Source organism: Ovis aries, chromosome 5 (genome assembly GCF_016772045.2).
Source record: "Ovis aries strain OAR_USU_Benz2616 breed Rambouillet chromosome 5, ARS-UI_Ramb_v3.0, whole genome shotgun sequence".
NCBI classification, from domain to species: domain Eukaryota; kingdom Metazoa; phylum Chordata; class Mammalia; order Artiodactyla; family Bovidae; genus Ovis; species Ovis aries.
Window position 1 is genome coordinate 36,343,524 of NC_056058.1, and position 26,588 is coordinate 36,370,111.

Genomic DNA, 26,588 nt, shown 5'->3' on the forward strand with positions numbered 1-26,588 from the left:
GGGCTTCTCCATAGGGCTGCTCACAGTGATTAGCAGCTTTCCCCAGAGTGAGTGGTTCAGAAGAGGAGAAGCTTAACAAGGAGATCCAAAGAAATATACAGTGTGGGAGGGGAATACCTTGAAATGTGGATCACTGGGGGCCACTAGGGCAACTAGTTACTAGCCCACCCAGTAAGAAATAAACAGTTTTAATGAAAGGAGAAAGCATAAGTATACATAGTAGTGATACTTAAAACTTTTAAGCTGATGGACCTTGGATTTTTGAATTAGGTATATGGTTGAAAAATATAGTATAGAAAGATAACTAATAAAGTACCCTAAAGTACTCTTCTACCTTCCTGCTAAATTTCAGTTCTTATGGGCCTTCTTACCTTTTTGTATGATAAAGGTAGCAGATTATGCACACTTAATCTTTCTTTTTCACTTAATTTGTTGTCTAAATATTTACATTTTTGAACAATATTTTCTCATTCGTTTATACACTTAGATAGTATTTTATTTTATGAATGTATGAACATTTTCATTCCACATATTCTTTTGCTGAAAGGGAACAACTGTGCACATAAGTCATTGTGAATGTATGCAAATAAATCTGTAGGGTAAATCTCCAGGACCGAATTCTGGGTCAAAGTTAAATGTTTATGATTTTGAAAATATTGCCAAATTGCCCACTAAAAGACTATATTTATTTACACTCTCAGCCAGCAGTATATGTATTTGCCTGTTTCAGTGGGGATTCTTTATTTCATTTGTCATAGTATAAAATTTAGCATCTTAGCTTTTTTTTTTTTGCCACACTGTGTGGCTTGCAGGATCTCAGTTCCCCAACCAGGAATCGAACCTGGAGCCACCACAGTGCAAGCCTGGAATCTTAACCATTAGACTACCAGGGACCTCCCCATCCTAACCATTTTGAAGTGTACAGTTTGATAGTATTGTGTATTTACATTTTGGGCAGCCATTCTCCAAACTCCCGTTAAACAGCTGTGCACTTTCCCTTCCTGCCAGCTCCTGTCAACTACCATTCTGCTTTCTGTTTCTGAGTTTGACTGATCTCGAAACGTCTTGTAAATGGAATTATACAGTGTTTATCTTTCTGTGATTACCTTATTTCACTTAGTGTAATGTCCTCAAGAATTTACCCATGTTGTAGGCTGTTAGAATTTTCCTCCTTTTTAAAGATATTCTGCAGTATACCACGTTTTCTTTATCCATTTATCAGTCGATGGCCACCTTTTGGCTATTGTGAATAATGCCGATATGAACATAGGTGTACAGATATGTCTTCTAGATTCACGGGGGTTTTTTTTTTTTTTTGGTCACACCATGCAGCTTGTGGTCAGCTTAGTCCCCTGACCAGGAATTGAACCCACGCACTCAGCAATGAAAGCAGATAGTCTTAACCACTGGACTGCCAGGGAATTCCTTATGGGGATTCTTGTAAAGCTTTTTTTTTTTTTTTTAATTTGACGCCACTGAGTCTTAGTTGTAGCACTTGGGATCTAGTTCCCTGACCAAGGTTTGAGCCCTGGCCCCCTTCATTGGGAGCACAGAGTAGAGTCTTAGCCACTGGACCACCAGCAAAGTCCTCCTGTGGGTATTCTTACGATACTTCTTATACCCAAGGGAGAAGAACAAATAATAAACGTTTATTTGATACCTAAATGACCTATAATTTGGACAGTCTTTTTTTTTTCCCCCCCTCTTTCTCCCTCCCTCCCTGTCTTCCTTTCCTAAGGTATTTTTTGTTGTTTAAAGCATGGACCTGGAAAAATCAAACATCCTTTCAGTTCAGTTCAGTTGCTCAGTGGTGTCTGACTCTTTGTGACCCCATGAATCTCAGCACGCCTCCCTGTCCATCACCAACTCCCGGAGTTCACTCAGACTCATGTCATGGACCTGTAAAAATCAAACATCCTTTACGTTATGTATAATTTTTTTCCACATTTAAATTCTGAGTATATGTCTTATAAATTAAAAAAGCATAGTAATTGCATTTTAAAAAATTAAGATAAAATTCACATATTGTAAAATTCACCTTTTTAAAGGATATAACTCAGTGTGGCTTCAGTGTATTTACAGAGTTGAGCAACCAAAACCACTGTCTAATTCCAGAACATTTTATCACCCAAAATGAAACCCATAGCCAGCAGTCACTCTTCATTTTCCCCTCTCCTAGTCCCTGTCAACCACTGATTTACTTTGTCTCTATGACAAAGTATTTTATCTTTTCTGGATATGAATTTCATGTAAGTGGAACTATACAGTCTTTGGCCTTTTGTGTCTGACTAGTTTCATTTAGCATGTTTTCAGATTTATCCATATTGTAGTATTACTGTAACTACTTAATTCTATTTTATTGCCAAATAATATTGCATTATATTGATGATCATTATTTGTCTACCCATTCATCATTTGATAGACATTTTGTTTGTTTTCACGTTTTTTGGCTGTTAGGTGTAATGCTGGGCTTCCCATGGGGGACTAGTGATAAAGAACCCGCCTGCCAGTGCAGGTATATATGTAAGAGACACAGGTTTGATCCCTGGGTCAAGAAGATCCCCTAGAGGAAGGCACAGCAACCCACTCATGTTTTTGCTTGGAGAATCCCATGGACAGAGGAACCTGGTAGGCTGTAGTCCATAGGGTCCCATCAGACACAGCTGAAGCAACTTAGCATGCATGCAAGCACAGTGCTGTTACAAACACTTGTGTATAGGTTTTTTAATGGATATATGTTTTCAGTTCTGTTGGGTATATTCCTGTGAGTGGTGTTGCTGGGTCACATGGTGACTGTTTAATATTTTGAGGAACTGACAGACTGTACCATTTTATCATCCTTTTAATGATGTATGAGAGTTGTAATTTCTTTATATCCTTGCCAACACTTGCTTTCTTTTTTTTAAATTTTAGCCACCCTAGTGAGTGTTATGTGTTATCTCGTGATTTTGATTTACATTTCCCTGATGACAGATGTTGAGACTCCTTTTATGTGCTTTTTGGCCATTTGCATAGCTACTTTGGAGAGTCTGTGTTGTAAATTCTTTGTGTATTTTTTAAAGATAGGGTTTTTTTAATTGTTATAGTTTCTTGTATATTATGGATTAAGTTTCTTATCAGATATGATTTGCAAATATTTTCTCCCATTCTATGATTTTTTTTCATTTTTTTGATGGTATCCTTGAAACACAGAGGTCTTTATTTTCTTAATTTGGCCATGCTGAGTAGCCAACCACAGATTAAATCAGGGCCCTTGGCAGTGAAATCATGGAATCCTAACCCCTGGACTGCCAGGGAAATCCCAAAGGTTTGTAATCTTTTTTTAAAAAAATATTTATTTATTTGGCTGCACTAGGTTTTAGTTGTGGCACTCAGAATCTTTAATCTTTGTAATAGCCTGTGGGATCTTTAGTTGTGGCAGGTGAACTGTTAGTTGCTGCATGCAGGATCTAGTTCCTTGACTGGGGATCAAACCCAGGACCCCTGCAGTGGGAGACCATTGGACCAACAGGGAAGTCCACGCCACATAGGCGCGCACACACACACCTATATATATATATAAATATATAATTAATTAACTTATTTATTTGGCTGTGTCTAGTCGTAGTTGCTGGACAGATCTTAGTTGCTGATGAATGTTTGTTTCATCATGCAGGATCTTTCACTGGAGTGTATGGACTCCAGAGCACACAGGCTCAGTAGTTGTGGTGCGTAGTTAGTTCCCTGACCAGGGATCGAACCCGTCTCCCCTGCTTTGGCAGTTGGATTCTGTACCACTGGAACACCAGGGAAACCTCCTGGCTGCCTCCCGCCCTCCGCCTTTTTTTTGTTGTGTTTTTTTTTTTTATCGGCTGCATTGGGTCTTCATTGTAGCACATGGGTAACTTAAGAGTTGTGGTGCTTGGACTTCTCTTATTGTGGAGCACTGGCACTAGAGCTTTCAGGCTCAGTAGTTGTATCACACAGGCTTCTTGAGTTTCGCTTAGTTGCCCTGTAGCATGTGGGATCTTAGTATCTTAGTTCCCTGAAAAGGGATCAAACCGTTGCCCCTCACATTGGAAGGCAGATTTTTTTTTTTTTAAGGAAGGCAGATTCTTAACCACTGGACTACGAGGGAAGTCCTTCCCTTCCTTCTTTAGTACGGTATATTACATTAATTGATTTTTCTGTGTGTTGAAGCAGCCTTGTGTTCCTAGGATAAATTTCACTTGTTCATGATATATAATATTTTTTATTTGTTGCTATATTTGGCTTCCCTGATGGCTCAGAGGTTAAAGCATCTGCCTGCAATGCGAGAGACCTGGGTTCGATCCCTGGTTCGGGAAGATCCTCTGGAGAAGGAAATGGCAACCCACTTCAGTATTCTTGCCTGGAGAATCCCATGGACAGAGGAGCCTGGCTGGCTGGCTACAGTCCATGGGGTCGCAAAGAATCGGACACGACTGAGCGACTTCACTTTCACTTTATTTGGATTGTTAGGATTTTTGTATCTTTATGCATAAGGGATGCTAATCTGTAGTTTTCTTGCAATGTCTTTCTGATTTTGGTATCAGGATAATACTATTCTAATAGAATGAATTTCATTTTTTAATATGATTATATTTTATAGTAAGAGTTACATTCTAAGTTTTCAGTTAAGAGTAATTTTACTGGGTACATTTTATTGTAACTTTGCATTTTGAAAATTGCTAACATTGAGACAATACATTCTTCATTCATTACTCAATAATTTTTTATGTGCCAGGAATGCATAAGATGGGAATATGGTGGAAGCTGAGGCAGGGCAACTGTGCTAGGCTGAGGGGAGTGTGATTTAGGATTCTAAGGATTGAAATAGCTGCTGCTTTGGGAGGATAAGTTGAATATGGCGTGATTAGTTTGGGAAGATGGGGCAGGAAGGGATGGTATTGAAGGGAGAAGTTAGGGTCCAGGTCTTTCCCTAAGTTCTCCCACTGTTTTTGTTTGTTTGTTTAAATGATTGAAGTGATTTTTAATGTATTTATGGCTGTGTTGGCTCTCCTTGGCAGCACGTGGGCTTCTGTCTAGTTGTGTTGTGCAGGTTGAGTTGCCTCCCAGTGTGTGGATCTTAGTTCCCTGACCAGAGTCTGAACTCATGTCCCCTGCATTGGAAGGCAGATTCTTAACTACTGGACCACCAGGGAAATCCCCTATTGAAGTGATTTTTTTTTTTCTATTTGTATTTGACATTTGTATCTATTGTTAACCTGTTTCTGTTACATTTTGATTGCTGCTCACTGGGAAAAAGCATAGATTAAATACCATTAAAAGAAGTCATAAGAATCTTACGTTATTAGAAAGGCAGTTTATGATTGTAAAAAAAATGTGGGAGAATGCAGACCCTTAGAGTTATTTGGAAAGCTGTGTCTTGGTCTTAAGTGCTCAGTTATGTCAACCAAATAAAACATAACTCTCAAAAAACAGTTGTGGGCTTTGGAGTTGGACATGTCTCCATTTGAGACCAAGACTTGATTCTTTTGTTTCCCTTGGACAAATGACTTTTCACCCTTAGTTTCTTAATCTATAAGCTGTTTTGAAAATTAACTCATAGAACGTGGTGAGTATTTGCTGCTATTGTTAATTATCTAGTTAACATATATTGCCCTATGGTAGGCAGCTTAGGCTCTGTACTAAACACCTAACAAGTATTAGCTCATTTAAACCTCAGAACAAGCCCACATAAGTTGCTGGGCACAAACGTTACTTCAGGTTCACACATTAAGAAATGGAACCCAGGTGACGGTGTTGGTGTTCCAGCTAAAGCCATCTGGCTTCAGAGCATTTTTTCTGCTCTGCTGCAAGGGTGCTGTTCATTACATAATGTATTTTTAGTAGACTCTTGTCTTGTTGGGAGTGGGAGATGAAAATGAGAGGTAGTAATTTGACAGTTTTTCTCAAGTTTACATGTCAATTTGGCCTGAAACATGAATAGAAAGATATGTGTGTCATTAGCAAATATGTCCTGTCCTGTACTTCAGAGTCAAATGTAACGTGTCCAGTATGAGGATTTATTTCTGTCTGAATTCTTGAGTTATTTCTGTGAATAAATAACCAAATAAATAACCGCAGTTTAAGTGTAGCTATGTGGTAATAAAATGTTCTTTCAGTTTATCATAACCAGATGTGAATGTTCCATTTAAAAAATAGTTACCTTAGGAAGCTAGGACTTTTTTAAGATTTGAAATAAAATTTAAATTAGTTAAAATTTACCATTTAAACAACTTTAAACTGTATAATTCAGTGGCATTTTTTATATTTACATTATTGTATTAGCATTACTGCTAATTCCAGACCATTCTTTCACTCCAGAAGGAAAGTACTTAATCATTAGAACAATTACTCCTCTTTTCTTCAGTCCTTGGCAACCACTGGTCTTTTTTTCTTTATGAATATGCCTATTCTAGACATTTTATGAAATCAAAGTATGTGGTCTTTTGTGTCTGGTCCCTTTTCCTTAAACATCATGTTTCAAGGTTTATCCATATTGTAATATGTGCCAACACTTTGTTCCTTTTTATGGCTGAATAATATTCCATGGTTTGAATATACCACATTTTGTTTATCATTCATCAGTTGATGGGCATTTGAATTATTTCCGCTTTTCAGTTATAATGAATTATGCTGCTATTAATAGTTGTGTACAGGCTTTTGATTGACTACCTGTTTTTAAATCTCAGATGTATACCCTCCAGTGGAATTTCTGGGTCATATGCTAATTTTGTTTAATCTTTTGTCCCCTTTTATTATTTTTCATTGAGGCATGATTGACATACAGAAAAGCTATACATATTTAGTGTATTTATCTTAATGAATTTGAAGATAAGTATGCATCTGTGAAACTCACCATATATAATACCATACAATTAATTTAACCATAACATCTACTCAAGAAATTGTAAGTATATAATACAGTATTGTTTATTATATGCACTGTACAGTACATCTCAGTCTTGTTTGTCTTGCCTAAGGGGAACTATGTACCCTTTGATTCACATATCCCTGGTTCCCTCTCCTCCCAGTCCTGATAACCTTCCAACCCCTGATACACCTCTGAAAATTACCCTTCACCTTTAGCTCCTATGAATTTGACTGTGTTGAATTCTGTATAAGTGGGATCATATAGACTTTGTTCTTCTGGGTCTGGCTTATTTCCCTCAGCATAATATCCTCCATGTTCATATAATATCTAGTGGCAAAATTTCCTTCTTAAGAAAATTCATAATACTCTATTGTACATATATATCACATTTTCTTTATATGCTTATCTGTTGGACACAGTTGCTTCTGTGTCTTTGCTGTTGTACATAAAATGCTACAGTGGCATGGGTGTGCAGATATCTATTTGAGATCCTGATTTCAATTCTTTTGGGTATATATGGCAGAAGTCGGATTTCTGATCATATTTTAAATTTTTTGAGGAACCTTCACATAGATTTCCATGGTGCCAATTTATATTCCCATGAACGGTATATACGGGTTCCCTTTTCTTTGTGTATTCTTGTCAACACTTGTGGAAGTTATTTCTGTGTTCTGGATGCTAGGTGTTTATCAGATGTTCAATTTGCAAATATTTGCTACCATTCCATGAGTGTTGCTGTTGCTAAGTCACTTCAGTCGTGTCTGACTCTGTGCAACCCCATAGTTGGCAGCCCACCAGGCTCCCCCGTCCCTGGGATTCTCCAGGCAAGAACACTGGAGTGGGTTGCCATTTCCTTCTCCAGTGCATGAAAGTGAAAAATGAAAGGGAAGTCACTCAGTCGTGTCCGACCCTCAGTGACCCCATGGACTGCAGCCTACCAGGCCTCTCCATCCATGGGATTTTCCAGGCAAGAGTACTGGAGTGGGGGTGCCATTGCCTTCTCCGACCATGAGTGTTACCATTCTTAATAGTTGATAGTGCCCTCTTCTGCAGAGGGAACTTTAATCTTGATGATGTTCAGCTTAATCTTTTTTCCCTTTTGTTGCTTGTGCTTTTGGTGTCCTTACTATGACTCCATTGCCAAATCCTAGGTTGTAAAGATGTACTGCTGTGTTTTCTCTTAAAATTTTTATAGTTTTAGCTTCTACGTTTAGATCTTTGATACATTTGAATTAATTTTTGTGTATGGTGGGAGGTGAGGGTCTGACTTCATGTTTTAAATTAAAAAAAAAAATTGAATGGCTTTATTATATAATTACCACATAAATATATCCATTTAAAATATATAATTAGTAATTTTTAGTATATCCATTGAGTTACATGTCCATTACCACAATCTAACTGGAAGTTTTTTTAGAAAAATTATTTATTTGGCTGTATTGGGTCTTAGTTACGGCCTAGGAATCTTCATTCCATCATGGAGATCATTCGTTGGATACACAGACTCTGTAGTTGTGGTGCTCAGGCTCAATTGGGGCATGCAGCCTTAGCTGCTCCAAGGCATATGGGATCTTAGTTTCTTGATCAGGCATCAAACCTGCATTGCAGGGTGTATTCTTTACCGCTGGACCACTGGAGAAGTCCCTGTAAGAATTTCTTTGTTATTCTGTTAGCAGTCAGCATTCTCAGCCTGAGGCAACCAGCAGTTTTAATGTTCTTTCTTTATGGATTTTCCTATTCTGGACATTTCTTATAAATAAAATAATATAATGTATGGTCTTTTATGATGAGTTCTTTAACTTAGTGTAATGATTTCAAGTTTATCCATGTCATAGCATGTATCAGTACCTCAGTTTTTTGTGTGTGGTTGAATAATATTCCATTGCATAGATATATAGACCACATTTTGCTATCCATTCATCAGTTGATGGATCTCTGGTTTATTTCCAGTTTGGCTGTTGGAATGCTAATGTGAAGGTTCATGTAAAAGTTTTTGTGTGGATGCTTATGTTTTTTTCCCCTCTCTTGAGTATATACTGACTTTGAATCCACATTTAATGTTTTTTAAAATTTTTCAATTAAATGTCACAACTAAGAAAATTTTTATGAAAATTACAGCTGCTTCCTTGCATACTCCCAGTAGTCTCTCCCTACTTTTTATAAAAGTGGATGTAGATCAATATAGCATAAAATTAATTATTTTAAAGTTTATCTGTCATTGGCATTTAGTATAGATATTCACAGCATTGTAGAACTACTACCTCTATCTAGTTCGCATAGCATTTTCATCAGCTCAAATGATATGAAAGTCCCATGACCATTAAAGTCATTTCCTATACAGCTCTCATCCTAGCTCCCAGCAGTCTGTCTCTATGTATTCTGCTTATTCCGGATAGTTTATATAAATGAAGTCACATATGTGTGACTTTTTTGTTTCTGGCTTCTTTTCCTTAGCATAATGTTTTCATAGTTTATCCATATTGCATGTACACCAGAACTTCATTCCTGTTTATGGCTGAAGAATCCTCTGCTGTATTTATATACCACATTTTTTTCATTCTCCATTGATGGGCATTGGTTTCTTCCCACATTTTGGCTATTTTGCTGAATGCTGCTATAAACGTGTGTGTACTAGTCTCTTTGTGGATATAACTTTTCATTTATATTCACTGTATACCTAGGAGTAGAATTTCTGGGCCCTGTGGTCATTTTACATGTCAGCTTCTTGAGGCACTGATAAACTTTCTCAGCGGTTGCACCATGTTTGCATTTCCACCAGCACTGTACTCGAGTTATTTGTTCATATTCTTGCCTATCCAGCGCTTCATTTTCCTTTTCTTTTTAATGTTAGGGCCATCCTAACGGGTGTGAAGTGGTATCTTATGTAGTATTGATTTGCTTTTCCTCGCTCACTAGTAATGTTAACCATCTTTTCATGTGCTTGTTGGCCATTTGTATACCTTCATTGTAGAAATATCTGTTCACATTCTTCGCCCATTTTAATATTAGGTTTACCTTTTTGTTGTTGAGTTTTAAGAGTTCTTTATATATAAAGGATATTAAGCTCTTACCAGTTATGAATTATAAATATTTTATCTCGGTAGGCTGTCTTCTCATATTCTTTTTAAAAAATTTTTAAATTTTTAATTGAAGGATACTTGCTTTACAATATTGTATTGCTTTCTGCCATACATCAACCTGAATCAGACACAGGTATACATATGTCCCCTTCTTCTTGAACCTCTCTCCCACCTCATCCTACCCCTCTAGGTTGTTATAGAACCCCATTTTGAGTTCCCCGAGTCATGCAGCAAATCCCATTAGCTATCTATTTTACATAGGGTACTGTATGTGTTTCCATGAGAGTCTTTCCATTCATCCCACTCTCTCCTTTCTCCCTCCACCTCTGTGTCTGTAACTCTGTTTCTCTATGTTTGTGTCTCCATTCCTGCCCTGCAAATAAGTTCATCAGGACCATCATTATAGATTCCATGTATATGCATTAATATATGATACATATTTTTCTGACTTACTTCATTCTGTATAATAGGCTCTAGGTTCATGCACCTCATGAGAACTGACTCAGATGCATTTCATCTTTTAAATGGACATCTAGGTTGCTTCCATGGCCTAGCTATTGTACATAGTGCTGCAGTGAACACTGAGGTACATGTGTCTTTTTCAGTTATATTCTTGATGATGTTATTTGACTGGCTACAGTTTTAATTTTTATGAAGTGTAATTTATCTTTTTTTGTTTCTTATCCTTTTGATAACAAATCTAAGAATCCTTTGCGCAGTTGGAGGTCTTGAAGACAACCCTTTGTTTTATATCAGTTCTTAAATAGGCTTCCTTGGTGGCTCAGTGGTAGAGAGTCTGCCTGCCAGTGCAGAAGGCAATGGCACCCCACTCCAGCACTCTTGCCTGGAAAATCCCATGAACGGAGGCGCCTGGTGGACTGCAGTCCATGGGTCGCTAAGAGTCGGACTCGACTGAGCGACTTCACTTTCTCTTTTCACTTTCATGCATTGGAGAAGGCAATGGCACCCCACTCCAACACTCTTGCCTGGAAAATCCCACGGATGGAGGAGCCTGGTAGGCTGCAATCCATGGGGTTGCTAAGAGTAGGACAGGACTGAGTGACTTCACTTTCACTTTTCACTTTCATGCATTGGAGAAGGAAATGGCAACCCACTCCAGTGTTCTTGCTGGAGAATCCCAGGGACGGGGGAGCCTGGTGGGCTGCCGTCTATGGGGTCGCACAGAGTCAGACACGACTGAAGCGATTTAGCAGCAGCAGCTTGTAACGTGGGTTTGATCTCTGGGTTGAGAAGATCCCCTGGAGAAGGAATTGGTAACCCATTCCAGTATTCTTGCCTAGAAAATCCCATGAACAGGGGAGCCTTGCAGGCTACAGTCCATGGGGTTGCAAAGATCAGACATGATTTAGCGTCTAAATAGCAACAGATAGTCTATGATCCACTTTGAGTTATTTTAGTATATGGAATAAGGAAGAAGTCCTACTTTATTCTTTTGAATGTGGTGATCAGGTTGTCGCAGGACCATTGGTGCATACAGAAGAGACTGTTCCCTCTCCATGTAATGGTGTTGCAGCCACTGTCAAGTCTACTGAAGATGTTTGTGAGAGTTTACTTCTGGACTCTAAATTTTATTCCTTTGATCTATATTTCTGCTCTTATGCTAGAATCATACTGTTTTGATTGCTTTAGTTTTGTAGTAAGTTTTGAATTCAGGATGGGTGAGTCCGCCTGTTTCTTTATCTTTTCCAATATTATTTCGGCTATTTTGTTTACTTGCAGTTCCATGTGAATTAGAGAATTGGCTTGTCCATTTCTCCAAAAATGTCCTTTGGAATTTTCATAGGGAGTGAATAGAATATGTGGATTACTTTGGAGAGTATTGCTATAGTAACAAAATTAAAAATTCTGATCAATGAACGTTGATGTCTTTTCATTTATTTAAGGTCGTCTTTAATTTCTTTTCAGCAGTCTTTTGTAGTTTTCAGTGTACAAGTCTTTCACTGTTATTCTTTGGATGCTATTGTAAAGTGAAATTTTTTCCGGTTTCTTGTTTTGAATGTTCATTGCCCTTGTATAGAAACAAAGGTAATAGTTGAGGTAATGTTATACCCTGCAACTTTGCTGAATTTATTAGCACTAGTATTCTGTGTGCCCGTATGTGTGTTTGTGTTGTGTGTGTGAATTATAAGGGATTTTCTATGTATAGGATTATGTCATCTGCAAACAGAGGTAGTTTTACTTCTGCCTTTCTAATTTAAATGCCCTTTTTTTCTTTCCTTGCTCTATTACTCTGGCCAGAACTTACAGTACACAATGTTAAAAGCAGTTGTGAAAATATTTTGGTCTTAATCTGATCTTAAGGGAAAAGCTTTTAGTCTTCATTTGCCATGGAATATGATGTTAACTGTGGGTTTCTCATAAATATCCTGAATTAAGTTAAGGAAATTCCCTTCTAAGTTTGTTCAGTTGTTTTTTTTTTAAATCATGAAAGGGTGTTGGATTTTGTTACATGGTTTTTCTGTGTATATATAATGGTAACTGTGTGTTCTTTTCTTTGCTCACTTTTTCTCTTTTGGCCACTTTGGGCAGCTTATGGGATCTTAGTTCCCTGACCAGGGATTGAACTTGGGACCTCAGCAGTGAAAACACTGAGTCCTAACCATTGAGCTGCCAGGGAATTCTCTCCTTTGTTCTTTTAACACGATGTGTTACATTGAATGTTTTAGGGTGGTTTCCCTTTTTTGTTGTTGTGGAAGTATTTATTATTTTTCCATAAGTGAGTATGCAATTTGGTGGTGTTAATTACATCCATATTGCTATGGAACCATCACTGTTAACTGGAGTGAAAACTTTCATCATCCTCAACATCTCTACCCTTTAAATAATAACTAATTGCTTTCTCTCTAGGCCCTGCTAACATCAGTTTGTATAATTGATCCTGCTAGTCTTGGAGGGTCTCTTGGGGAGGCAGGGGTGTGGGGGGGTCATAAAAACTGGTGGCAGAAATATTGGGGAGTGCCCAGGCAATGGCACCCCACTACAGTACTCTTGCCTGGAAAATCCCATGGGTGGAGGAGCCTGGTAGACTGCAGTCCCTGGGGTTGCTAAGAGTCAGACACGGCTGAGCGACTTTACTTTCACTCTTCACTTTCATGCATTGGAGAAGAAAATGGCAACGCACTCCAGTGTTCTTGCTTGGAGAATCCCAGGGACGGGGCAGCCTGGTGGGCTGCCGTCTATGGGGTTGCACAGAGTTGGACATGACTGAAGTGACTTAGCAGCAGCAGCAGTAGCATCCCCTTGAACTCATATTGAAGGCAGACATATTGCTTGGGCAGTTAGCATTATTGTGTTAATTTCTACTGTACAACCAGGTGATTCAATTACATATACACGTATTTATACATTGTTTTTCATATTCTTTTCCATTATGGTTTATTACGGGATATTGAATATAGTTCCTTGTGCTGTACAATAGGACCTTGTTGTTTATCCATTCTCTATGTGATAGTTTGTGTCTGCTCGTCCCAAATTCCCGGTCCATGCTCCCTCTTCCCTCTGCAACCACAAGTCTGTTTCTGTCTTGAGTCTGTTTCTCTTGCATAGGTAAGTTCATTTGCGTCGCATTTTAGATTCCACGTGTAGGTGACATCATATGGTATTTGTTGCTCTCGTTCCTATTTTACTTAGTGTGATGATATCTAGGTCTATCCATATTGCATTGTTTCTTTCTTTTTTTACAGCTACGTATCCTGCACCTTTGTCATTCTTCTATCAATGGACGTTTAGGTCATTTCCATGTGTTTGCTGTTGTAAATAGTGCTGCCATGAACCTAGGGGTGCATATATGTTTTCTAATTGAAGTTTTCTCTGGATATATGCCCAGAAGTGGAAATGCTGGATCATATGGCAACTCTATTTTTAGTTTTTTGAGAAATCTCCATACTGTTTAACATAGTGGCTGTACCAGTTTATATTCACAGCAGCAGTATACAAGGGTTTGCTTTTCTCCACAGCCTTTCTAGCATTTGTTGTTTGTAGACTTTAATTTTGGCCATTCTGACTGATGTGAGGTGGTACCTCATTGTAGTTTTGATTTGCATTTCTCTGATAATTAGCAATGTTGAGTATCTTTTCATGTGCCTGTTGACCATTTGTATGTGTTTGGAAAAATGACTATTTAGGTCTTCAGCCCATTTAAGTGTTTCTGTTGTTGTTGTTGTTATTGGATTGTATGAACTATTTGTATATTTTGGAAATTAAGTCCTTGTCAGTCACATCATTTGCAAATATTTTCTCCCAGTTTGTGGGTTATCTTTTTGTCTTGTTTATGGTTTTCCTTGCTATACAAAAGCTTGTAAGTTTGGTTAGACCCCTTTTGTTTGTTTTTGCTTTTATTTTTATTGCTTTGAGAGACTGACCTAAGAAAACAGTGATATGATTTATGTCAGAGAAAATGTTTTGCTTTTGTTTTCTTCTAAGAGTTTTTTATGGTGTCATTTCTTGTATTTAAGTCTTTAAGCTATTTTAAGTTTATTTTTGTGTATGGCATGAGGATGTTTTCTGACTTCATTGATTTGCATGGGGCTGTCCAGCTTGTCCAACACCACTTGCTGGAAGAGACTCTTGTCTTTTCCCATTGTGTATTTTTGTCTCTTTGTTAAAGATTGATTGTAGGTATGTGGGTATAATTCTGGGCTCTCTATTCTGTTCCATTAATCAGTATGTCTGTTTTTGTTCTAATACCATGCTGTTGATTAGCTTTATGGAGAAGGAAATAACAACCCACTCAAGTATTCTTGCCTGGGAAATTCCATGGACAGAAAAGCCTGGTGGGCTATAGTCCATGGGGTGACAAAAGAGTCGGACTCGACTGAGCGATTTCAGTTTATAGTATTATAATCTGAAGTCTGGGAGGGTAACGCCTCTTGCTTTGTTCTTTTTCCTCAGGATTGCTTTGGCATTTCTGGGTCTTTAATAGTTCCATATAAATTTTAAGATTATTCTATTTCCTTGAAAAACATCATGGGTAATTTGATAGGGAGCACATCAAATCTGTAGATACCTTTGGTGGTATGGCCATTTTAACAGTGTTCTTCCAGTCTAGTAGAATGGGATATCTTTCCATTTCTTTGAATTATCTTCAGTTTTATTAATATTTTATAGTTTTCAGTTACCTCCTTGGTTAGATTTTTGGATGCAATTTAAAAAGGGATTTTTTTTTCTTATATTTCCTTTCTGATATTTCATTGATAGTGTAAAGAAATGCAACTGACCTTTATGTGTTAACCTTATAGCCTGCTGCTTTGCTGAATTCATTTATTAGTTCTAGTAGTTTTTGTGTTGAGTCATGTTTTCTGTAATAGTATAGTATTATGTCATCTATATACAATGACAGTTTCACCTCCTCCCTTCCAATTTGCAGACTTTTTACTTCTTTGCCTTGTCTGATTGCTGTGGCTGGGACTTCCCACACTATGTTGAATACAAGTATTAAGAGTCGACATCCTTGTCTTGTTCCAGATTGTCACAGGAAGACTTTTCAGTTTTTCTCTGTTGAGTATTGTCTTGGCTGTGGGTTTGGCATAAATGACTTTTATTTTGTTGGTAAATAAAATGATTTATTATTTTATTATGTTGAGATATTAGGTTGGTGAAAAAGTAATTGCAGTTTTGAACCATGAATTTTAAATCATGAAAAGAAGTGAAAGTGAAGTCACTCAGTTGTGTCCAACTCTTTGTGACCCCATGGACTGTAGCCTTACCTAGCCTACCAGGCTCCTCGTCCATGGAATTTTCCAGGCAAGAGTACTGGAGTGGGTTGCCATTTCCTTCTCCAATCATAACTAGGCTCAAACACATCTTTATTAATCAAACTAGGAACCATTACAATCAACACGTTTGCCAACAAGAAATAAGTTATTTTTTTATTTTTGGTGTTTGGGAGTGATTTTTATTCATACGTGAAGATTTCCAAGGGAGAAATTTTGCCTTACAGTTTACAACTTTTCATTTTTCTTTTACGTTTTTTGTTGCAATTTTCAGAGTGAACTGACTGCTCCCCACTTTCTTAGCCCTTTTAAACAATTATTAGGTTTTATTTTTTTGAGCAGTTTTAGGTTTACAGAAAAATTGAGTGGAAAAGAGAAAGAATCCTCATGTACCTCATAAACTGTAAAATCCCACATAATGTACAATACAAAGAGTAAATTCTAGTATAAACTCTAATGTAACTATTTAATAATAATGCAGTATCGGTTCATCAGTTGGCTTAGGAAATGGCAATCCACTCCAGTATTCTTGCCTGGAAAATTCCATGGGCAGAGGAGCCTGGTGGGCTCCAGTCCATGGAACAAAGAGTTGGGCAAGACTAAGCAACTGAGCACATAGACTCATCAGTTTGAATGTATGTGCTACATTAAGGTAAGATGTTAAGAGGAATACGTTTGTTTATTCCTGTAGCATAAAAATTTGTGCTTTGGGGTTCAGTGAACTCTTGGAAAGCATTTTCTGCCACCTGATAGTTGTGGAAGCATTTTCCCTGCTAAAAGTTGTTGAGATACTTCAGGAAGTGGTAGTCAATTGGCAAGAAGTCAGATGAATATGGTGGGTGAGACAAAACTTCGTAACCCAATTCATTCAACTTTCAAAGTATTGATTATGTGATGTGTGGTCAGGTGTTTTTGTGGAGAAGAGCTGGGCCCACATTGTTGGCCAATGCCCACTGCGTGAGTGTTAGTTTTCAGTGCATCTCGATTTGCTGAGCATACTTCTCAGATGTAATGTTTCGCTGGGATTTAGAAAGCTGTCGTGGTTCACACAGGCATCAGACCACCAAGCAATGACTATGACCTGTTTTTGGTGGAAGTTTTTGGCTTTGGGAAGGGCTTTGGAGCCTCTTCTCAGTCCAGCCACAAAGCTGGTCGTCTCCAAGTTGCATATAAAATCCACATTTTGTCGTATGTTACAACCTGATTGAGAAATGAATGATTTGTTGTTGCATACAATAAGAGAAGATGACATTTCAAAACGCCGATTTTTTAAAAATTTTCAGTCAGCTCATGAGGCACTTATTTATTGAGGTTTTTCACCTTTCCAGTTTGCTTCAAATACTAAATGACCGTAGAATGGTCGACATTGAGTTCTTTGTCAACTTCTAGTGCAGTTGTAAGAGGATCAGCTTCGATGATCTTTCATCTAGTGTTGTTAGCCCCCAGTGGCCAGCCACTGCCTCCTCATCTTGAGGGCTCTTGTCTCCTTTGCAAAACTTCTTGAAACACCAGTGCATTGTATGTTGTTAGCAGTTCCTGGGCCAGATGCTGTTGATGTTGCAAGTTGTCTCAGCTGCTTTCCAGCCCATTTTAAACTCGAATAAGAAAATTGCTTGAATTTGCTTTTTGTCTAACATCGTTTCCCTAGTCTAAAATGAATAGCAAGTAATAAGTCATTAGCAAAAAAAATAAGGTGAGAAATGTCCATTAAAGTGATATAAAACATAACCACATTTATTTGAGTCTATTCCAATATCAAACAGCAAAGTTCAGCAATACAAAATTGCAGTTACTTTTGCACCAGCTTAATATGCCCTCTATTCTCGGATGAATGAAAGTTGAGTTTTGTCAGATGCTTTCTCTGCATCTGTTGAAATGACGTTGAAATGGTTTTTGTTTTTTCTTTTGTTGATGTGATGTGTAACAGTTACTGATTGGTATATGTTGAACTATCCTTGTGACCCTCAGATGAATCCAGCTTCATCATGGTGTATGATCTTTTTTATTTTTGTAGCCTTTTATTTTTTCTTTTAGTTTTTTTAAAATATATGTTATTTTATTGAAGTATAGTTGACTTACAGTGTTTCAGGTGCACGACAGGGTGATTCAGTTATACACATATATTATTTTTGAAATTATTTTGTATTATAGCTTATTACAAGATACTTCAATTCCCTGTGCTATACAATAAGCCTTTGTTGCTTGTTGCATATCTGTTTTTTTCCCCTCCAGTAGGATTTATTTAACAATCATATATAATTGGAAATATGGAAAATTACAGCAGAATAAAAACACAGGAATTGTAGCTTGTCATGTTAAAAATTAAATAAAGGAAATACTGCTTAAATAAAAAAGCCTATGAAATTGTTAGATATATGTTGGGTAGCTGAAGGTACAATGCTAAGCAAAACATTTAAGGTTCAGGAGTCAAATTTATCCATCCTTCTCTTCAGGATGGATTCAACACTATGTTCGCAAGAAGGGGTGGGCACCGCTATCCTCCCTTTGCTGCTGCTGCTGCTAAGTCGCTTCAGTTGTCTCCGACTCTCTGCGACCCTATGGACGGCAGCCCACCAGGCTCCCCCGTCCCTGGGATTCTCCAGGCAAGAACACTGGAATGGGTTGCCATTTCCTTCTCCAATGCATGAAAGTGAAAGTGAAGTTGCTCAGTCGTGTCCGACTCTTCGCGACCCCATGGACTGCAGCCTACCAGGCTCCTACGTCCATGGGATTTTCCAGGCAAGAGTATTGGAGTGGGGTGCCATTGCCTTCTCCGTGCATATCTGTTTTTTAAATTAGGAATTTAACATTCTATTCCTACTAAGTCAAACAAGTGGAATCAAAATGTCATAACTTTTTAGGCAAAAATTAAGTGTTCTAAAATTTTTATATTATACATTTTATTTATGTATATTATACAAAAGCTTTTCTACTACACTAATAAAGGCTTGAGAAAGAATATCAAAAAAAGAGATGGAGAAATTGGAAAATATAAACTAAATGAAATGGAAACACTGAGTATGAAATAGAGTGAAACAAACTAGATAAAGTAATAAAAGATCATCATATAGTCCTGTTTTTTTATATAATAATTTATTTTGCTTTAATGGTTTCTATTACCTTATAAATGGCAAAAGTCTCAACAATATTAGAACAGGTAAAAGAAATGAGCTAAGCTGCTGTAAAGGATCATGAAGACTATTTAAAGATCCACACATCAGAAAATCTGATGTCACATCAATCCCCATCACTGAAATAATTTAAGCTGTAACAACGAAATGTAATGCCATGAACTACATATACAAATGAGTCTTATTTTATAGTGTCCCTTTGTGTGTACTAAGTCCCTTCAGTCATGCCCGACTCTGTGCAACCCCAAGGATTGTAGCCTGTCAGCCTCTCTGTCCATGGGATTCACCCTACTTGTACATTAACTGGATGATAACCCACCAGCCTTGCACTTCCAAGTAAAAGTGGTTAATAGGTTAGAGCTTCCCTGGTGGCTCAGATGGTAAAGAATCTGCCCACAATACAGGAGACCCAGGTTCAGTCCGTGGGCTGGGAAGATCCCCTGGAAAAGGAAATGGCAACCCACAGTCCAGGTGTTTTTAAACCTGACTGCCCATTAGAAACATATCTGGAGCTCTGGAGGGAATAAAGCAATACCTGGGCATTTGTGTTTTTCAAAAATTGGAAGGTAATTCTGATATGCATCTGAATTTTAAAAAGTGATTACAGGTTTTTATATTAAATGGTAGTTTTGGTGATAGAGAATTCTATAATTTTTCTTTTGACCAATCATGATACACTATGTGGGGTCTGTATTTCAGTTAGTAAAGAATCTCTGCAATGCAGGAGACCTGGGTTCAACCCCTGGATCAGGAAGATCCCATGGAGAAGGAAATGGCAACCCATTCCAGTATTCTTTTTCTTTTTTTCTTTTTTTTTTTTACAAATCCACACTTTTATTTATTTTCAAGAAGTTGATTAAATTCTCGAAGGGTACAGCATCACATGAATTCTGTGTCCAGTGGCCTTAGCAGGAAGATTGCTTCGGAATTTGGCACGAACCATGCCACTATTTCCATGAGCTTGAGTGATCTTTCCCCAGATTACTCTGGTTTTATTAGGTTTTCCACCAGGGGTTACTGTGGTGTTCTTTGCTTTGTACACATAAGCACATCTCTTGCCTAAATAGAATTCAGTTTCATCTCGAGCTTATACACCTTCAGTTTTCAGGAGAGCAGTGTGTTCTCTTTGGTTCCATAGACCCCGTTGATAGCCAGCAAAAATTGCCTTGGACCACAGCCTTCCAGACATGTTTGTCGTTTCAGAAGTCCCGTTCCCAGCAGGCCTTCACAGGGTCCAAGATGGCTCAAAGAGCCACTCCAGTATTCTTGCCTGGAAAATCCTCTGGACAGAGCAACATGGTGGGCTCCAGTCCATGGGGTCGCAAGAGTCATACAAGACACACACCAAACCAATCATGATACAATAGTATTAAGTGAGTAATAGTTACACAATCACAATAGTAAAAGATGTTCATCAGTTTTCTCAATCAATAGCCAGACAAAAATAAAAGATAATTATAGTTGCAAGCCATCATGGGAACATTAACTTAACAACATAAAATAATTAGATACAACTTGAGGGCGGGGGGTGGGGGAGTCAAGCAGATGTGATAAGTGAAAGTAAGTACATGCACACGTTTTCATCTGCTCAGCCAGTCTGCATGTTTTGATTGGTGCATTTAATCCATTTACATTTAAGTTAATTACTGATATGTATGATGTTACTGTTTTCTTAATTGTTTTGGGTTTGTTTTCTGTAGGTCCTTCTCTTGTGTTTCCTGCCTAGAGAAGCTCTTTTAGTATTTGTTGTAAAGCTGGTTTGGTGGTGCTGAATTCTCTTAATTTTTGATTGTCTGAAAAGCTTTTGATTTTTCACATCAAATCTGAAGAAGAGTCTTGCTGGATAGAGGATTCTTGGTTTTATCTTTGTCTTTAATTTTTGTCAGTTTGATTACTGTGTGTGTTCCTCCTTGGGTTTATCCTTCCTGGGACTCTGTGCTTCTTGGACTTCCTTCATTCACTGTTTCCTTTCCCATGTTAGGAAGGTTTTCAGCTCTTATCTCTTGAAATATTTTCTCAGGTCCTTTCTGTCTCTCTTCTCCTCCTGGGAACCCTGTAATGCAAATGTTCATGCATTTAATGTTGTCCCAGAGGTTTCTTAGGTTGTCTTCATTTCTCTTCATTGTGTTTTCTATATTCTGTTCTGTGGCAGTGATTTCCACCCTTCTGTCCTCCAGATCATTTATCCATTCTCCTGCCTCAGTTATTCTGCCATGGATTCCGTCTAGTGTATTATTCATCTCTGTTTGTTCTTTAGTTCTTCTAGGTCTTAAGTAAGCATTTCTTCTCCATTGTTTTCCCAACATCGTGGATCATCGTCACTGTCTTTATTCTGAATTCTTCTTCTTGAAGGTTGCCTATCTCCAGTTAGTTGTTTTTTGGAGTTTTATCTTGTCCCTTCATCTGGGACGTAACTTTCTGTTTTTCATCATGATTAGTTTTCTGTAGTCTAATTTTCTGTAAGAAAAATAAAAATATGGTTTTTCCTGTGGGACTGTGCTTATTCTTGCTTCTTCTGTCTGCCCTCTGATGGATAAGGCTAAGAGACTTGTGTAAGCTTCCTGATGGGAGGGATGGGTGATGGGAAAAACTCTGGTGCAAAGAACCTTACTCAGTAAAGCTTTAATACCATTATCTGCTGATGGGTGGGATTGCTGATGGTTAGTTGTTTGGCCTGAGGCAACTCAGCCCTGGGCTCTATGGTAGGATTAACTGGTGAACTCCAAGAGGGTTTATGCCAAGGGGGACCTTCCTGGCCTAATGCTGCCAGCGTCCCCGTCCCTGTGGTGAGCCCCTGCTGACCCACACTCCACAGGAGACACTCCAGCACTAGCAGGTATTTTTGGTTCAGTCTCCTGTGGGGTCACTGCTCCTTTTCTCTGGGTCTTGGTGTGCAGAAGACCTTGTTGGTGTGCTCCAAGACCGGAGTCTCTGTTTCCCCCAGTCCTGTGGAAGTCCTATAATCAAATCCCGCTGTCCTTCAAAGCCAGGTTCCATGGGGGTTCCCAGTCCCTTTGTCGGATCCCCAGGTTGGGAAGTCTGATGTGAGGTTCAGAACCTTCACAGCAGTTGGATAACTTTGCTATTACTGTTCTCCCGTTTGTTCATCACCCATCCGGTGGGTATGGGATTTGATTTTATTGTGATGGTGCCCCTCCTACAATATCACTGTGGCATCATCTTTGTCTTTGGACAAGGGGTATCTTTTTTTGGTGGGTTCCAGCATCCTCCTGTCGAGGAGGAGCTAGTTGCAATTTTGCAATTTTGGTGTTTTCACAGGAGATGAGCTCATGTCCTTCTATCCCGCCATCTTGAATTGGAAGTCCATGGTGTATGATCTTTTCAAGGTGTTGTTAAATTCAGTTTGCTAGTATTTTACTGAGAATTGTGCATTAATATTCATCAAAGATATTGGCCTGTGCATTTCTTTTTTGGTAGTGTCTTTGTCTAGTTTTAGTATCAGGGTTATGGTGGCCTCATAGAATGTCTGGGAGTTTTCCCTCTTAAGTCTTTTGGAAGAGGTTTGAGAAGAATCGGTGTAAGTTCTTTGTATGTTTGGTAGAATTGAACTGTGAAAGCCATTTGATTCTGTACTGTTGTTTGTAGAGAGGTTTTAAAATGTTTTTAAAACTACTGATTCTATTTCACTTCTAGTGATTGGTCTGTTTAAATTATGTGTATCTTCTTGATTTGGTTTTGTGGGTTGTATGTTTCTAGAAACTTACAGGTTGTTGAATTTTTTTCACAAATAATTGTTCATAGTGTTCTCTTATGACCTTTTGCATTTCTTCAGTATCAATTGTTGTTTTTCTTTTTTCATTTCTTATTTTATTTGTGTCCTCTCTTGGTGAGCCTGGCTAGAGGTTTGTCAACTTTGTTTACCCTTTCAAAGAACTAGGTATTGGCTTTATTGATTTCTTTCCCTGCTATTGTTTTAAAAATCTCTTTCATTTCCTACCTGATCTTTATTATCTCTTTTCTTTCTATTGACTTTTAGGTTTTATTTGTTGGTTCTTTGTTCTGATTCTTTTAGATGGAGCTTACGTTGTTTATTTGATATTTTTCTTGTTTTTGAGGAAGGCCTGTATTACTGTGAACTTCTCTCTTTAAGAACTGCTTTTGCTACATCCCATAGTTGTGTTGCTGTGTTTTCATTTTCATTTATCTCAAAGTATTTTTAAAAAATTTCTCTTTGATTTCATTTTTGACCCATTAGTTTTGTAGGAACATGTTGGTTAGTCTCCATGTAATCTTTTTTTTTTTTTCTGTGATTGATTTGTACTTTTTATGCCGTTATGGTCAGAGAAGATGCTTGAAATAATTTCTGTATTCTTAAATTTGTTGAGGCTTGTTTTGTGCTATAGAGAATGTTCAATATGTACTTGAAAAGAACATGTATTCTGGTGGGTTTTTTTTTTTTTGGATGTAATTTGCTGAAAATATCAAGTAAGTCTAACTGTTACATTGTATCATTTAGGATCTCTGTTGTCTTATTGATTTTCTGTCCAGAAGATCCATCCATTGATATAAGTGGGGCATTAAAGTATCCTAATATTATATTCCCATCATTTTCTTTCTCTGTTACTATTTGTTTAACATGTTTGGGTGTTTGTGTATTGGACGCATGCTGATGGGTGTAATACCCTCTCCTTGTGTTGATCCTTCTATCATTTTCTTTATGGCCTTTGTTGTATCTGATATGAATATCACCACCCCTGCTTTGTTGTCATGTGTTCCATTTTCCCCACCCCTCTCTTTCAGTCTGTGTGTTTTCTTTGCCCTAAAGTGGGTCTCTCTCTCCCCTCTTTCTGGCTGCACTAGTGGCTTGTGGGACCTTAGTTTCCTGACCAGGGATCAAACTTGTGCCCATGGCAGAGTCCCAGCCACTGGACTGCTTTTCCCTACTCCCTATCTTTTGATTGGAGCATTTAGTTCATTGACATTTAAAGTAATTATTGATAGATATGTTTTTATTGCCATCTTAATCCTTGTTTTACTTTTGAGTTCATATTTCTTTTCTGTCCTTTCCTTTTTCCTTTTCTGGTTTGATGATTTTCTTTTGTTATGCTTGTGCTCTCTTTTTGTTTTTTTTTTGTGAGTCTATTGTATGTTTTTGATTTGTGGTTTCAAGTATGTTAACCCATTACTATGATATTTCTTTGCTTTAGGCTAATAAGTCATATAGGCTCAAACACATTCCTAAAAAAAAAAATCTGTTTTTATTTATTTTTTTTACTCTCATCCACATTTTCTGGTTTTGATGTCCTCTTTTACATCTTTGTGTTTATTCTTTTGCTGTTCTTTGTTGTTGTTGGTTGTTGTTCATGTTGGTTGTAACTTTCAGAAAATTTTATTTTTTCTTTTAATTTGTATACTGGCTTATTTAAGTGATTTACTTGAGAATTGTGATTTTCTCTTTATTATAGTTGCTTGGTTTTTTTTTCCTTTTTTATTTAGAGAAGACTTCAATATTTCTTTTAGAATAGGTTTAGTATTGTATTCTTTCAGTTTTTGCTTGTGTGAGAAATTCTTTCTCTCTTCTTATATTGTAAATGATAATCTTGCTGGGTAGAGTATTCTAGGTTGCAAATTTCTCCCTATCCGTACCTTGATTGTATCTTGCCACTTCTGGTCCCTGCAGCATTTTTGTAGAGAATCAGCTGATAGCCTTACAGGGTTTCTCTTGCAGGTAACTTGTTTTCCTCTTGCTGCCTTGGAGAAGAATCCATACTCACTTTAACTTTTGTTATTTTAATTATAATATGTCTTGGTATAGGTCTGTTTTGGATTCAACTTTTTTGGGACCCGCTATGCTTCCTTACCTGGATTATCTGTTTCTTTCGTGAGGTTTGGGAAATGTTTAGCTATAATTTCTTCAAACACATTTTTGATTTGTTTCTTCTCTTTCTGGAATCCCTATTATGTGTAGATTGGCACACTATATTATATATATATATATATCCCATACATGTACTATATATATCCCATAGGTTTCTTGTATTGCTTTCAGTTTTCTTTTTTCCATTTGGCTTTCTGCCTGATATTCTGATTGGATAATTTCCATTATTCTGTCTTCCAGATCACATATTCATTCTTCTGTATTATTCAATCTGCTATTTATTGCCTGTAGCTTGGGTTTTGTCTCAGCAAATGAGTTTCCTAATTTTTCTTGGCTTCCCTTTCTAGTTTCTAGTTTCTTTTTACAGTAGTCCACATTTCTATTGATAGCCTTTCTTAATTCCTTGATTATTTTCATTGCCTCCTTTTTGAACTTGGTGTCTGTTAAACTGAAGAGATTTGTTTCATGGTTTGTTCTTTCAGGGGAATTCTCTTGATCTTTTAATTGGTAGTGGTTACTTTGCTTTTCTATTTTACTTTGATTTCTTACTCTATGAGTTTAAGAAAAACAATTTCCTGCTGTGGTCTTTGAGGGGTCTTGTTATGTGGGAGCATCCCTTGTAGTCTCCAAGGTTTAACATTTTTGGTGTGAGGGCTGTTTTTAGTATGGATGCCTACTACCTCTTTCGTCAGTGTGTGCTGACTTTTATCCCCTTGATAAAGGGGTGTACCTGGTGTGACCAGAGGCTGCACTGGAAGCTGAGCGTGGCCACCTCTTTGCTCTGTGGTTGTCATAGCCCTGTTATGGGCAGAGTCTGCTCCTTAGTTGTAGGAGTGAAAGCGAAAGTCACTCAGTCGTGTCCGACTCTTTGCGACCACCTGGACTATATAGTCCATGGAATTATCCAGGCCAGAATACTGGAGTGGGTAGCCTTTTCCTTCTCTGGGGGATCTTCCCAACCCAGGGATCAAATCCAGGTCTCCTGCATTGCAGGCAGATTCTTTACCATCTGAGCCACAGGAAGCCCAGGAATACTGAAGTAGGTAGCCTATCCCTTCTCCAGCAGATTTTCCCAACCCAGGAATTGACCGGGGTCTCCTGCATTGCAGGCGAATTCTTTACCAACTAAGCTATCAGGGAAGCCCATAGTTGTAGGAGTAGAAGCCCTCAGTTTCTGAGCTGTGGTGTGAGGTAGATGGGATTGGAGCATTCCCATCGGTAGAGGAGCCACTGAGTCCACTGCTGGAGCTGTCCACTGGGGAGTATGCTTTGTGATGTCCCCTAAAACCTATTGTGTAAGCTCACAAAGTACACTGTTGCTGGCACTGTCCTCATCCCTGGTCAGCTGTGGGAATGCTGGTTTTAGGCCCTGGTGTCCCTCAGGCACTGCATTTACAAAACTACCGGTGCGTATCCACCAGTTCAGATCCAATGAAGTCTGGTACCAGGACCAGATAATTACAGTGTGGGAACTATGGAAGCAGCTCAGACCCTGGCCCAGCCTCCATGTGCATATTCCCACACAGCCCACAACTTCTAAGGCCAGACCTGTCCCAGCCTTGGGGGCACCCATCGTCTACTTGGATGTCCCACAGGTACTGAGTATTAAAAGCTGGCAGCCTCAGCCCTTTTCTTGATTAATCTTTTGCTTGATTATTGCAGACCTTTTTAGTTGTTCAAGATGGTTGTGTAGTTGTTTGTGGTAGTTTTTCTTTCTCCTGTTGAGTTATTATTTTTGTGGAGGGACTGGCCTTTAAATGTTGCCTATTCCTTCATTTCTTCTGATGTCAGTCTAGACACATTTGACTGTTAAAGCCTTTGTGCAAAGTATTTTGGGAGTTTATTTTTTGTATTCATTGTTGGGCCTTATTTTTCTCTTTCTGGCAACACCTCACTTCATGTGGGATCCTAGTTCCCTGACCAGGGATC

At 38.1% G+C, this 26,588-nt stretch overlaps 1 protein-coding gene and 1 pseudogene across 29 annotated transcripts in view; one reads left to right on the top strand and one right to left on the bottom strand.

Annotated features, from left to right (window-relative positions):
- NSD1 (nuclear receptor binding SET domain protein 1) overlaps positions 1-26,588 on the top strand; it is a 148,736-nt gene that overhangs the window by 15,785 nt on the left and 106,363 nt on the right. The window lies entirely within an intron of this gene.
- On the bottom strand, positions 19,677-20,066 carry LOC105611548 (large ribosomal subunit protein eL33-like; annotated as a pseudogene).